At 43.3% G+C, this 15,571-nt stretch overlaps 1 protein-coding gene across 1 annotated transcript in view; it reads right to left on the reverse strand.

Annotated features, from left to right (window-relative positions):
• LOC127021397 (contactin-4-like) overlaps nucleotides 1–15,571 on the reverse strand; it is a 323,929-nt gene that overhangs the window by 44,434 nt on the left and 263,924 nt on the right.

The following is a 15,571-nucleotide window of genomic DNA, read 5'->3' on the forward strand; positions in this document are numbered from 1 at the left end:
GTTGGTGTGAACCTTGAAAAGTACACGAAGGAGAAAGTCGCATCTTTACGGATGACAAATATCTAAGTGTGTGCTACAGCTGCACAGAGCTCTGCTACTCAAAGACACCCAAGCTACCTAGAAAGGACCCACCTTGGCATCATGACCACATCAGCACAGCCCTCTGCCTGGATCAATACAGCAATGCTAACTTGCCCAGCATCTCCAGCAGCAGCTGGGGATGGATGGAAGAGGTGAAGCAGACCTGGAGCAGTATGAGGAAAAATAGCAGTGCATAATCATTTTGGTCTGATCTATTAGCGCTTATTTTTCAGCTCATGATACTTCTGCCATATCTATTAAGTCGCCCATCAGCAGGTTGTGTTACCTCCAACCCCAATCGAGCACAATAGATCTGATTCATGCAGCTCACCACAGCGTTCCCCACTGCTGGGCAGGATTCCCAGGAGCAGATAAATATTTCTCAGTCAGTAACATATGCATTTAGAGACAGAATATGTCCTGTTGAGATCAGTAAGAGTTTTATCACTGACTTTGTGAAAACGAGATCAAGCCCTTATTTGGAATAGAAACGATGACTGAAAACTGCAAAACTTGCACAACACTTCATATAACAGAGTATCAGTAATTACCTCCAGCCCAGCACCAAGGAAATCTGACCTTTGGGTGTCTGACTGCATCACTTGCATCTACCAAAACATGCCTACGACCTGCTGCTCAGGTTTGACCCCATGCTTTGACCGAAAGTTTGCTTAAAAATCCCAGACCTATAATATCTACTGTAACATCTTGCTCTTATTGCTTTTATTTAATTAAAACAAAAATCTATGTGGGTCCAGGAACCAAATACATCAGCACTGCAGAGCCAGGGGTTGTTCAACCTCACCCGCACCTTGCAGTTGCCCGGTGAAAGCCTTTGCAGGGATGAGTAGCAGGTCCATGCGCTAACCTTTTCATTGCGAATTATTTTCTAACTCACAAAGTACACACATCACTGACAGAAGATCCGCACCAGACAGATGATACTGCAGGTATCCCTCACTATATTCTTCTTAGCTTGCCCTCTATTTTTCTGTTCAGCAGATGGAAACACGTGGAATAGGAATGGACTACAAATGCAGCGCATACGGCAGGTTGTGTGCGCGGTGGTAACGATTATCTGCCCGCGGGACGCAGCACAACTACTGGACCGCAGATCAGAGCTCCAATGTTTCTTTGGAGCAAAGTGGTCATAATTATAAAGCGAATTTTTTTTTTCCTCTCAAATGGTTTTATTAGCACTGCTGCAATGAAATAAGGTATGTTGTTTCTTATCGGATAATTTTAGCATTTTAATTTACGAAATACAAGTGTAACTACACTCGGTTTCACTGTTGATTAAACACATGCATCCAAAATATTTCATGCTTAGCCAAGTGAATATTTTAATTTTTTTTCTCCCCAAGGAAACAATGCTTAGGGTGTCCGATCCTTTTTCTATTACAGGGAGAAAAGATGTCTTAGAGCAAGCATTTAAATGAATCAGTTGGAAGAAACACACACTGAGTGCAATTTGAGATAAAACTACCATTGATCCCTTCATGTACAGCCTTTGTGGCAGTGGTTGACGTGGCTATTGAAAAGAGACTGTGGTGCCAGAGTTATTCTAAGAGATAATCTGTCTTCTGAGAGAGGATTTAGGTTAAATGTACCTGTGAAAAACAGTGTATTTCAGCCGACATGATGAATGGCCTATTGTCCATCCTCCAGAGCCTTGCTTGGGCTGGGGGGATTGGAAGCAGAGGAAGAAAGCAAAAGCACCAGACAGACCCGACCGCAATCTCAGCGGTGTATTTGCTCAGCCTTTTGCCATAGTTCACAGGCAGGAATATCTACAGCAATTTTTAGCCTAACAGCAACTTTGCTTCACGCCACAACTCTACTGCAAATGTAAATGATTCCGGGCAATTGCATTATTTATCAAATCATTTCTATTTCTATCGCATGTCTTTGCAGCAGTTTATTACCTTTTTAATAATGCTTCCCATGCAATGAGGCAGAGACTGGGATTATTAAAATGATCCCATAAATGCAGTATTGGCCATTAGGCTATTTCAGGAAAACACAGTGAAATTTAGAAATACTCACAGGTTTGGCTGAGAGGGAGGATTTACTGCTCAGAGCACAGCCCTCCCCAAAACCAGGGACACCGCTCACGAGTACCTGCTCGTCACTTGAAGAATGGGCTGGTTCAGAGTATGGTCCACAGCTAATAATTTCTGTGGCCCCGGGATGCTGTCGTCGTGTGCGACTACAACCTTTACGTTGCATAAATAAATAACAGTAAGGTCAGAGCTTTCTGCTTCCTAACTTTAATCCCCGTTAAAGTATACGTCGAGGTCAAAGCCAACTTCTTGGGGCTTCACTCAACACCCTCAATGGTCCCTGGTGCGCAGGGAGGAGAGGGCAAGGGGAGAGCCCTGATCCTAACCCCCACCCAGCGCCTTGTCACGCCATCGGAGACTTCCCGCCCTACATCAATATCAACCAAAAATGCTCAGCATCCCCTCATAAGTGGACAGGGCTTTCCAGACGTGGGCAAAGCCCACGTCCTGTTACCCCAGATGTTTCTGAAAACGGGTGCAAAAGGGACGGTGTCTGCACAGCCACCAATGTGGGACATCAACATATCCTGAGGACTATGGTCAGGACAGCAACATGAGCAAGGATGGGACAAGCTGGGCCCATGTCTAACAGCCGGTAGGATAAGTCCAAGTGAAATGCAGGACAATACTGTCTGTTGGATTGGCATTACAGTGGTTTCCATTTGATCATCCATCTAAACTCACAACTGATGTGGACAGTCATGCTGCGCAGGCAGTCTTCCACGCATCTGCAACTTCTTGTCCAGGACCTGTTAGTTTTGATTTAGACAACCACCTACAGCTGCTTCGGTACTTATTTGTCTATAACTACTTGTCTTTTCATGGTTCACAGAAAAGCCTGAGCTAATTTAGAGCCTCAGTCAAAGCCCATTTAATTTAGTGCATGTCTTTCTCTTGGTGAAAGCAGGCATTAGATAAGGCCTTCCTTATCCATGACAACTGGCAGGTCTCTTAACAGCAAACTCCCTATAATTCATTTTCAGGTAAGAACTATATTTGCTCAAAATAAACCGAGGTAAAATCCTATTGCACTGAGTTCAGTAGAACATTTCCCACAAGTTTTGCTGGAGATATATTTTAAATGTAGCTGAAGAGCCTGAGGATGAAGTGTTTGAACTCCTGAGGTTGTGTGTGGCACAACTACGCGGGGCTGCTGGGGTGTCTGTGCTGGGAGTGCTTCTTGATCTGCAAAATATAGATATTTTGTCCAAGGAAAAACACTGGCTGGAGAAGGCACTGAGGAACATCACCTTTGCATCATTTTTACTAGTACATCTGAGTCAGGAAGGACACCAGGAGGTTTACTGCTAAATTGCAGCAACTGTGAATTGGCTAGACATCTATGGTGTGCAGAATTTGGGTTCATTTGGCATCTTCTGTCTTCTGGGACTACAATAGGAAAGCACAAAAAACTGAAATGAATCTTTTGGAAGGTCTTCCTAGGTAATAGCTGCTGTTACCTTGCTGCACTGAAAAATACAGAGTACTACCCTTCTTTTTCTTACTTAATTCTTGATATTGATCTCCGAGAAAATGTTAAGAACACTTCTTCCAGGGATGTGAACTGTTGTGTGTAAACGTGTTTTCATTTTAGGCTTTTCATTTATAGGCTTGCTAAGTATGAAGAATTAAAGGTGAGTATAAATTGCAATTCTTTCAGATTATCATAAAAAACTGTAAATATTATTCTAGAGAGAGAAAAAAATAGAACATATTTTGCTCAGATAAATATTTTTCAGAAAATAGTAGGGGCCCCTTTGGCAACATCAAACAACATAACTCCACTGAATTCAATATCAGCTTAAACCAGTCATGGATCTGGCATCCTAAGTTCTCCCACAATTTTCTTTTTCAACGAATTGTTTATCTGCAATGACGGAGCAGTCCAAATAAATAATACTGCATCCAGCCTATATTAATACCTATAAACACAAAAGCTGTGTTTTGTCATCATCCTCCCTTTTGCCTGTAAATCTTTAAGACAAGTCTGGAAGTGACAAAACCTCATCCTGAAGGAGTGGGGCGGCGGGAGGGAAAGAAGGGAGCGTTCACAGCTATTAGAGACTTCATGTAAATTGTTTAAAGATGCCTAGAGTCATAATTCAAATACAAAAATATCCATAGGTTATCTAAGAACATTTCTCTACAAAATATCTTTCTTAAGAGATGCTGATAACAGGAGGAAACAAATGAAAACCAAACACAAACACTGCTAGGGACCCTGAAGGAAATGAGTAGGCTGTGGTGAATTTCAAATAATAGAAACCTTTTGCCTTCTCTCCCTTACTGCTCTTTTTTCACTACACACAAAATTAAAATAAATACAGTAAGAAAGACCGTGTCATGAAAATAAATATTTGAGGAAGCAGATTTGAGTAAAGCAAAGGAAAGCTCGTTTTTACAGCTTTCATTCCTGAGACATGAGGCAATGATAATTTGAGCTATATGGGAAGATTTTGCAAGTCTAGAAAGGTCCAATGGTGCCAAGAGCCAATTTTCCATTGATTTTGGTGGGAAATGAAGACCATTCCCCATGGGAAACTGCCCTTTTGACACAGCTCTTCAACTTCGCAGTTTATTTTTACAGACTAAGTTGGCCGTTTGCCATAAACTGTGAAAGCCGCAACGGCACCGTGAAGGACAGGGATGCTCCGCACCCGCACCGGCAGCCCCAGGACTTCTCCCCCAAGAGACTCTTGCTGGTGGCGGTGGAGGGGCAAAGGCACTTGCAAACCACCCCGTGAAAGGCTAAAATATCCCTTTACGCACAATTACCCACCCAGAGCCACGCTGCTCCCCACAAAGCATTCTCTCGCACTTGGAAGCGAGGTGAATCTTGTGTAGAAAGCAGCGGGTGCTGTGAAGCCACTACTGCATTCAGTCTACCTAATGTTCGGTGAAATATTTGCTGTGCTCATTCTTCCAGGGCGGTGACTATCGCCAGAGGCACGGGGATTAAGTGACTTCTCCCAGTCTATGAAGAGGGACAGCGGCAATCCAAGGAATCAAATTTGAAAGCGCAGCCTCCAGCCACCCTTGCCAACAACTCCTTCCCCGACGAGGACAAGCCACCACCCTCTACCTACAGCAAATGCTTCGGAGATTTGGAGAACATAAGCATTAAAGGGAACCCCACTAAAGCTCATAAAAATTATTCTCTTGTGAGAAAAAAAATCCGTGCAAGATTTTCTGTGCATCAGCTGCTGACACAAACCATTTCTGGAAGCATTCGTGAGATTAGAGCAGAAGCAGTAAATGCATTCTCAGCTTATTTGTTCCAGCTGATACCACCCGAATAGAAGCCCAAAGGCATAGTCTTTCAAATATAACACATTTTTTCCTCTAGTTTCAACAAAAAATGCCCACAGTACAAAGATACATTACCTACTCCACTTGTAATTGACATTAACATAGATTTGCAAGATCCAAAGACACATTTACATCACTTAAAAATGATGTTTAAATAATCATCAAAAATATCACCAAGTCTGGTAGGTTGTCTAAAATGTTCATTAGGAATTCTTTTTCCCCCATAGACATATAATTATTTCCTTGGATTTTAAACACGTGTTTCTTAAAGTGTGGCTCTAACTGTAAAATCATTACCTTCTTGCTCTTAATCATGAAAATATCCAAGAGCAGAAATTTTTGATAACAATTTTTTCCTTCAAAATGCTACACACTTACTAAAATCGTTATTACTATTTTCTTCAATTGGAGGACAAGTATGAACCACACATCAATTTCAAATTGCCTTTAGGAAACTAATTACAGGCATTTATTTTTTAAAGCGTTGGCTGCAGCGTGTGCTCACAACGGAGAGAAACCTGCCTCGCTGCTGGAGCCAGATCCTGCCGCCTCCGACACAACAGCACTGCGGGGAGGAACTCGCTCTTTCCTGGGGCGTCTTTACAGAGAGGGAGAAATAATTTGTAGCCGTATGCACGGTACCTAGAGATGAATTTAATAATCATAAAGATGAGACACCTCAAGCAGGAAAAGCAGCAGCTGTTTAATAGCACGCAGTGAGTGACAGTGTTTCTGTTAAGGGTGTGTAAACACGGGACACGTCTTACTGTGCTCTGGAGGTGTGATGCCTCTGGATGCTTCATCATCTCCTTTTGCCCACCTCTGCAAGCAGGGCTCTACTTTTAAAATTAATACACAAACCCCAAGCTAAAAGCCCGTTGACTTCTCTAGATACCTTGGGTCACAGCAGCACCGCAAGTTTCGTCAAACCTCGGCTGGGCTGCGGTCGCAAGCTCGTTCCAGCAGCAGCAGTGGTAGCAGCGATGTCCTACATGTGTATCACTGAATACTACAATAACACCACGCTGAAAATAATCTGCTGGGAAAATAGGAACAGATTGCTGATGTTACAGGAGACTGTGTCAAGGTGTGAGAGGGAGTCTCATTTCTGGAACACCAGCTGAAACTTGGCGTAGGTTGGCATTACGTTCATTGGCATCTCAGGTATGCACAACAACTCGTGGCTGATTATAGGAAATCATTTCCTAGCTCTACAGAAGCAGATAAATGAACTTGAAAATTTTAGGGATCAGCCTAATTACTTCACACATACAAAATAAAATAGCACTGAATCTGGACTCTAGATAACTCTCTAATCCTTCTCAGATAACCTTTTGCTAGAAACATTTGCTCAAGAACACAGGGAAAAGACAAAGCAAGAATGAACTGGAGTCGCTGACTTACTAGCAATGCTGAAGAAAGGTTCAATCATCAGAAAGCTGCTAAAGTGAAATAGACGGACAGCTAAGCTTTGTGGAGAGACCATTTACAGAGTTATGCATACAAGCATACAATAGATATCTCGAACTACAAAAGCAACAGGATTTATTATCTTTCCCAGATAAACATAAAGAAAAGAAAACAGGTCCATGTAACTGTCCTTAAGAAGCAAGGAAAAGTTAGTGACCTACTCCTAAAGGGAACTATGGCAAAACTGACTGCTTTTCACCAACGGATTTCAGATCACACAAATCAGTGCTTTTTACTGTTAGCACACACTAAACTACAGGTGTTTAGTGTTGAGTTGAGAGACCCACAGCCACGACATGCTTATGTTAAAACATGCTGTCATCTTCCAGAACAACACAGAGCTAAAACCAGCTTCTGCTGGGAAACAAACAGTCCATGAACATGAGGCCATCAAGCCTAGGACAACTGGTTTCCAAGACCTCTGACCACTGAATCAAGTGGTTTCCTGGTTCATTTTAGTTCTCTTTTTGCAGAAAATTGGTTAAAGTAAGTTGACACACCAGTTATTTCAGATGTTCCAATGAAGTAGAGCCATCTTCTGCCATTGTCTCTGAAAACAAAGATGAATGCTGCATTGTCGATTCAAACTTCAAAAAGCTATTTGCAGGGTGTCATTTTTCATTTTGCCTAGGCAGGATGTAATGAAAACCCGACAAGTTATTGATGGTTTGGTTACCTGTCTGCCTTAAAGAACTTGCACAGGTGCTTTATTTAAAAAAAAAATAGACAGTCAACACAATTAATGCAAAACAATGATAGGAAGCATCCTTTGAGGTTTTATTTTCTCCTGAAGTGTCACTAGACTGTGTGTCCAAAAGCCACTGCTGGCAATTATTCTCTCAAGTAATCAGTATAAAAATATTACTATGGTTTGTACCCTGGCACCAGACTGCGAAAGATGTGCTGCCTGTCCTGTTGCCATTTTCTTTCTGGCTGCTTAAAGTAATTAACCACTAATTAGGAAGTTTGAGGCAACAAATAGAAAATTGGAACTGATACAACTTTTTAAACTCAAGACACACTGAAAGAATAAGAGAAAAGTCTTTCTTTTCTTGTCTGATTTCACAATTGTTCCTTCTCAAAATGACATAACATCGAAGTGAACGTGTTAAAATTCCTGTTACAAAAATAATACCTGAGGGGTCTGTAAATCAGCAACCCTTGTGAGGAGGTCCTTAGGATGCGAACTCTCGAGAAAACCGTGGCTAACCTCTTCCAGAGAGAAAAGTCTTTCTGAACAGTTTTGAAGTGCAGAAGACGACAAAAAAAATTAGGTGAGAGCTTTGGGCTTTTCCTTGGCCACAATCACTCCAGCTCCTGGGAGGAGAGACTGCTGCTTTGGGCTTCACCCTGCGACTCCCGCTGACTTTGTGCCAGCCTGGGGAACTGAGGACAGGACGGAGAGGCTCGGCTTCCCCCAGGGCAGGACTGCAGCTTCCTCTCCGAAGCAGCTGGCAGCGCCTGCCTTGGGCCGTGTTCTTCTTTATGAACAAATTAACATTCACTGCCCATAGCAGTAAGCCTGCAGGCACAGCTGTGCATTAACATATCCAAGCGGCTTTTCAGCTACAGCTGCCTGGTGTTGTACAGCCCCGAGCACAGGGCTCCTCACCTTCCCGGCGGGCCCCGAGCAGCAGACCGCGTCTCCTTCTGACAAAGATGGGATTTCGGGGCGGCTCTGTTTGGGTTTTTGTTTGCAGATGGGTACAAAGCCCCGAGTCCTCATCAGACTCCCACTCCTCCTTCCCGGTCTCGCAAATCCTCATCTTCTTTTCAGAAGTTACCAAGGCACCAGGACTTCTAAAACTGAACTTACCCTTCTAGATCAGCTCTGACTGTAGATTATGGTGGAGAGCAGTAATGAAATACCTGGAAAAATCTGGACCTAAATTACTTAAACCCTGAAGCACATAAACCACTTCTGAAAACAAATCGTGAGCACTTTCTGGAAGGGCAGTTCTTTCTTCTGAATGTGATTTGGCAAGGTCCAAGCTCGCCAGGCACTCTTTACACTTCCAAATGCTGCTGTGACGGAACTCAATGGGTAAATGCCACTATATGCTGCCTTTCTGTGCTTTTATTGGTTTTCAGCTAAAAAAAAATAAAAAAATCTTCCTGCTTTAAGCAGTATGGCTTTGTGTGTGCAAGAGTGTGCTCATTCATATATCACGAAGCTTGTCAAGACTGCAAGATAATGGGACCAACTGGGAAAATTTCCATGAAGATAGTGAGCGTGCCTGGAGTATCTAGGTCAGATCCTGCTCTAACATAGTGCACTATGAGGGTCCCTTTATACAGAAACTTGTTTAATTAAGATAACAGATGTTGCTATTATACAAGTCCTAGTGAGTGGCTGTTTAATTGGACACTTTCATATTCTTTGCTACCAGCACAGAACATCATTTGTTTGTCATGAATTTCCTTCCTTACAATTAAACTGTATAAACAATGCATGCACTGTATATTCATAGAAAAGAAACAGCTCTAATGATGTAAGGGCTTTACATGAACAAGAACGGGAGAAGAGCAATTTGTTTTGGGGCTTAAAAGTACAATTATTTTTCTGTCCTGGACCGAGTACATGTCTGGTAGCAGGGTAAATGTGACTTCCAATAGCTTTAGGAGAACATTAGGAACAAAGACCATTGTCTACATATTTTAAACATTCACTGTTTCAAGGGAATACACATTAGATTTTGAAACGTGCAAGCTCTTACCAGGTGCATGAGATAGCTGACAACACTGCCAGCCCCGCTCCCCTCCTCGCAGCGATGCCCCGAAGCACCCCAGAGCAGGGCTCTCCAACACGGGGCAGCCGCTAGAGCCAGCACTAACCCCGACCTAAACGTTTCACCCCGCTGCAGTACCGCAGCCTGTCCCCGTGCTTTGGCTAACCAACACATCGGCGGGTGGCTGTAACAAACCCCAAGACTGGCAGAAATATAGTATTTCCCTAAATAAACGCTGTCTTGGTTTTCCTGCACACAGTCTACGCTTGGGGAGCGAGGAAGAATGTGGGCAGCAGGAAGCCATGGTAGACAGAGACACCAAAACACGACATTTCCCTCATCTGCTCTTGAACCATACAAACGGTTCTGGGAAATGACAATATGTCTCTCTGACAGACTGATATCTAAAATGAAACACTCTGTCAGAAATAAATAAATGCAATTGTTACCATTATTGCATGTAAATTAATTTCTGTAAGGCAAAATCAAGCACCTGAGCAAAGAGGAAAGACTTGCAAGGAAAGTGATGCAAATCTTGCATTACAAACCAGCACCTAACAATCCCTTCCAGCGCTACTCCAGCAAAATTCTTCTATGCCAACAGCAAAATATATCCCTTCACCAATTCCATGAGAAATTTTCTTAAGATACTCTAACAAAATGGCCTTTGGTGGCAAGTTATTAAAAGACAGTTCAATCTGTGCAGCCAAGTGACAAAATGCCCCAGTTTGTCGATGCAGATCACAGGACCAGTCTCAGCTCTAACGTTAAACTCCAGCGCTCCCACGGCCGAGCCCTCGGACGCTGCGCAGCTACGTGACAGCACCTGCAGATTTCTTGGGCTGCAACGTTGTTTTTTCATGGGCTACGGAAAACTGTATGAAAATTAAGGGAGATTTAATTGTTTTAAAATTAACTGGTTTAAATTATTTTAAAAACGCTTCCTGATCTATAGTTCAAAGAGAATCCCAGTTCCACTGCAGGACGTTCCTCCAACAGTTTGGAGCGTGGGAGCAGCTGTGACAGAGGCTTATTTTAATTTCAGCTGGCAGCGCTCTGCGTAGCTCCAGGATTTGTCTCTAATCACGCACAGCCTGATTCTCCCTCCCGCACCCAGGAAATCTGAACGAATGCGCCGGCGACTACAGTGACTTCTGATTTCCACCACTGCGAGGACAAACCATTCGCACTTGCAACCGAGCGCAGTTCTCCGTGGGAGCTGCGCCGTAATTATGAAGAAATTGAAAGGTTTCTGTGATAAGATCACCTGAAAATAAAGGTTTTAAAGCACTAGTCTCAGTAACAAATTTATCTAATGTTGTTGCCTTAGATGTAATTGAATTATTATGAGAGGATTAAGGAAATCCTGCAAGAACAATCTGACTGCCGTGACTTCCCCTCCTACTCCTGCCGATGAATAATATATACAATGTAATGCCAGGAAATAACTGTCACAAATGGCAAATACTGCAGACTGGAGGATGCTTGGCTTTAGGAGTTCAGGAATTTAAAGGAAAGTCCTCCATTAAGGACTTGCTTTCATTCAATTCAGTGTTGTACAGGGGCCATCAACTAATGGAAGTTTTTCCAAACTTGTGGGTAACTATGGATTTCTGTTTTATATTGGTCAATCCCATGTAAAATTACCCTCTACCTCTGTAACTCCCACTGATATCTAGGAATGATTGATTTGGTTTCTGAGACAGCTTTGGAGCAAAGTATAGGCACAGTTCAAATCATCTGTCTTTCGCATGGTGTAATAATTGCAGAAGACCATGTCTCTGTATGCAATGCCTGTATGATGCCTATATCCTATGTATACGATGCCATAGATGCTATGTATTTTATATCCAAAAACTCACTTGACATTGACCACTTTATTTCATAAAATCAGGGGGATGAAGATGTAAGCTTATAAGACCAAAGTGCCACTGAAATTTAAATAAAAACCATAAGTCCTGGCTCTACAGTCTGTGCACTCCACACTCGAGGAGTTTTTGCCTGGTTTTGAATGCCAGCCCTCCTCGGGCAGCGGGGCAGTAACACGCTCCATCTCCATCTCACAGCTTAAGTCCTGCATCGCTTTTGAGTCACACTGATGTAGTTGGGACATGAGAAAAGAGAACCTATGTAATGGGATCCCAGCTCTCCAAGATCTCTTTTCTCCTATTGTTGAGTCAGAATAAAGAGATCGAAGGTTAAACATATCTGGAAATATGAATATAGGAGAACCAAATGCTAAGTGAAAAACATTCTGAACTCAGCTCAAATCTTTCTCTCTGATGAACTATCTAACATGTCCCAAAGACACATTGCAGTTTTGCAATGACCAGAAGACATCACTTCCACCTTGAGCTCCCAGTGCTTGCTGGCTTCTGGAACGACTCCCTACCAGCTGCAGATCTCAACAACTGGCTCAAACTTCCAGGTTATATGCGTAAGAGTGTATATTGAAAGGGTAAAATGACTTCTGCCTGAGGAGCGTGCTGGGGCAAGTGGGTCCTAAACACTACTTGCATACTACTGTCTCTCTGATGATGCAGCCTGCACAGCTTTATGGTGACCATTCCTATCTAAAAGGTATCCTCTGGTCCTGAGTGAGGGTTTCCCAGAGGGTAGGTGTATTTTAGTCATGTCTCCTGTCCTGATGGTGTGGAAGGTGGGAGATACTGTGGCAGGCAGCAGACTCACCTGCTCGTACTCTACCAGTGGCCCTATGAGGCTGATTTGTAGAGTGGCATTAATAGGACTGAAGACCTTTCCCACAGAATGTAACAGTCGTTTTGCACTGAAATGTGAAGGGAAGATCAAGGGTAGAAAATGATCTCTGTATCTTTACCCATATAGAAATAGTCTTTGTTTCCAAGCAGCACTTGCAATATATCTATATCTGTGCTATAGCCGTTTCTATATAAAATTTACCTTCTGGAGTCAGGCTACTCACATTATTTTGACTCAGTTAGGCCTCCAAGGCAGGATTTCCATTATTATGGAGATGAACTGCCTTTAATGACTGCAATAATATAATTGTACCCCAGGGCAGAATTTCTAATAACACAATTGCACAGTTCTCAACCACCAGTAAGAGATGCCTTCAGGGCATGTTATTCATTAGGGGTGCACTACACACTACCTCAGCCTCCAGAGAAGAATATGAAACCTAAACCAATAAAGCTCTTTTTTTCCATGGTAGTCTCTGCTCTCTGGGCCAAAATTGAACAACACACTTAGTTTTGCCTCCTGGAGAGCAGTAGCCTCCTGAGCAAGAGTCCCAGCAGCAAAATCTGATGCGTGCTATTTCTGTCTCCAGCAAGGAGTCCCTAACATTACACTCCATCTGAAAAGTCACACAACCCCCAGGAGAAATGCTTGAGCGATTGCCATGGTAGCCGTCAGGCTGTACATCAGAATTCAAAGCAAGGACTGAGACATTAACGTTGCTTTTAACTCCACCTGGAATTGGAAGGACCATCAATATTGATTAACCTTCACATGATCAAGTTCAGTTTGGAGAAGTATCCAGATGTTCAGGTCCCTCTCTGAAACTCCAAGGACTCTTTAACGTCAGTTTAACCAGAGATTTAATTTAAGTTTCTTCTCCCACGCCTGCCTAAAAGTTCTGTTTTCTGCCCTAGATGAAGAGATTTCAGCAACAGCTTTTCTTGGCATCTTTCTTCCTATATTTCAACAGATTTTTTTCAACAGCCAAGAAAGTTCTTGTTTGAAGCCCACACATAAGCGTGGGTGTAGGGAGGTACTAGGACTGGACTCCAGTCAATGCTGCTGTCCCCCAGGACGGCAGGAAGGAGATAACGTTTCAGCAACCGAAGAAACCAGAAATACAGCAACATTAAGCAGAGGACCAGGCACTTGGCCTCTCCTGCCCGTGAAGTCAGACAGTGCTGATGAACAATGCCACGATCATATAAGACAATATAATTTCCTAATTGCGCACTTCACACAGTCTCCAGGTACAGACTGCAAGGATGGTGTGGTTAATAAAGGCGATGGCGAGGATTCAACACCCTCGTCCCCACGGAAGACACAACCAACTGTGTGTAAGAACTAAAGAGGTCCAACTGCCAAGTCAACGGAGCGGTGTTCATTAAGATATTTTGCCAGATAGGCCCCGCTGGATGATCTGGCTGGCGGAAAAACTCCTGGGCTGAAGTAGCAGAAAATTTCACACCTGCTTGGGCACATTTCACGTCTGGTTTCCCATCCAGGGCTTGGTGCCCGGGTGGGAGGCTCCCGGTTCTGGTGCGGCGTGCTCGGCAGGAGCAGGAGGAGCACGGCAGCGAGCCTGCCGCTGCCACGAGCACCAGCACCTCAGCCTTGCCGCGGCTGGCATTTGAGCTCAAGACTGAGCTGCTCAGAGGACTGTGTTGTACTCACAACGCGTCCCTATCAGCCACTGCCTAAAGTCTGCCTGGGCGTGGGGACTGTGACCAGCAGACAGCAAGGTATATACTATTTAGCAAGTTTTTATGACTATATGTGCCTCTTGCCTATATGCCTCAAGAAGTCAGTCAGGAAAACGCTGTAGGTACAGCCTTGCACTACTTACACAGACGTGTGCACCCTTCAGGGGTGCTCTGGTGTGAACTCCCTCATGCCTGCCACGGCGTGACTTTCGGTGACAGGGTTTCTCTGTGGGAAAATAACAGTGTCTCCTTTTCCCAGCTGCCTATTTCCACAAAGCTTTGAAGAAACCTGCTGGTTTTGAGGTATATCTCTTCCTCTCCTAACCTTGGTGGAAACCAGCTGAAACATCTACAGCCAGTTCAAATAACTAGTTCAAAATTTATTTGGAAGTAAACACACAGGCAACCTGAGCTACCACCTTGCCTTATGCGACCAGTGCATGAGCCACATTCCCTTCGGAAATCAGGATCCAGGGGTTTCTGCTGGATTATAGCATCCAACTTTTAAGTTTGCAGATGAGAGAGCAGTGCTAAAAAAACCCATAAATCACTTTGTTGTCAGCATTGCATAGCAGTGACCAAGCAAGAAACATAGCGCTCACATTCCTTTCCTTTCCTAAGTTGTTGCTCAAACAAATTAATGCTTCCTCTCTCACTCCTAAATTGAAATGAGGAGAAAGAACTGTGCCATACCTAGGAGAACAGCGTCAGAGAAAACAGCACATTTCAGCTACGGACTGTGCCAGTGAGGATGGGGAGATGGATGGGACCTCATGGGGCTGACACTCCAAAACTTCCAGCATTTAATGATTCCCATCCTTTGCACAATCTTCACCAGAAGAGCAAGTTATTTCAGTTTTAAAAATCAATATAGCTTGATCTATTATAACTTTGACCTCGCACAGCGTTGTACCCTGGCTGCTAGAGGAAGCTCTGTGTAACTGATCACCCAACTCTTTTAATCCCAAGAGGTGAAGTTGAACGGTCCATAGACAATAGCTTTGTAAGGACCAGGTAACAGGAGCGAAGTAAGTCAGAAATAGGTTGTTCATTATTTTACTCCTCTGGCTTTAAATGAACTATAGCTTTTTGCATACTCGTATACATCACCATAGCATATATTTCAATGTACATTACAGGCAGGCAGGTTGAACGGAGCAAGACTAGATTTTCCAAGATAAAAGAACAGCTCTAACAGGTTTAAGCTTTTAAAAATCACAATTTCTTGTAATATCTAGCTTTTTGACCTTTACTAATAGGACAGGATTTTTCCTATCAATCCGAGTGGCACACCATATTTTGGAGGACCATCAAGGACAGCTCTCCGGGTCCCACTCTCCAGGCACTGCGCAAGCAGGACACATAACGCAACCACATGTCTACACAGTCAACAACAAATCACCGCAAAACCACGCATGCAAATTTAAAAGGTAGGCTCCTACTTCCTGCTAATGCTCTCCTTTTGAATTAAAAAAAAAGACAAAAAATGACTCGG

This window comes from Gymnogyps californianus, chromosome 13, assembly GCF_018139145.2.
Source record: "Gymnogyps californianus isolate 813 chromosome 13, ASM1813914v2, whole genome shotgun sequence".
In the NCBI taxonomy this organism is placed as follows: domain Eukaryota; kingdom Metazoa; phylum Chordata; class Aves; order Accipitriformes; family Cathartidae; genus Gymnogyps; species Gymnogyps californianus.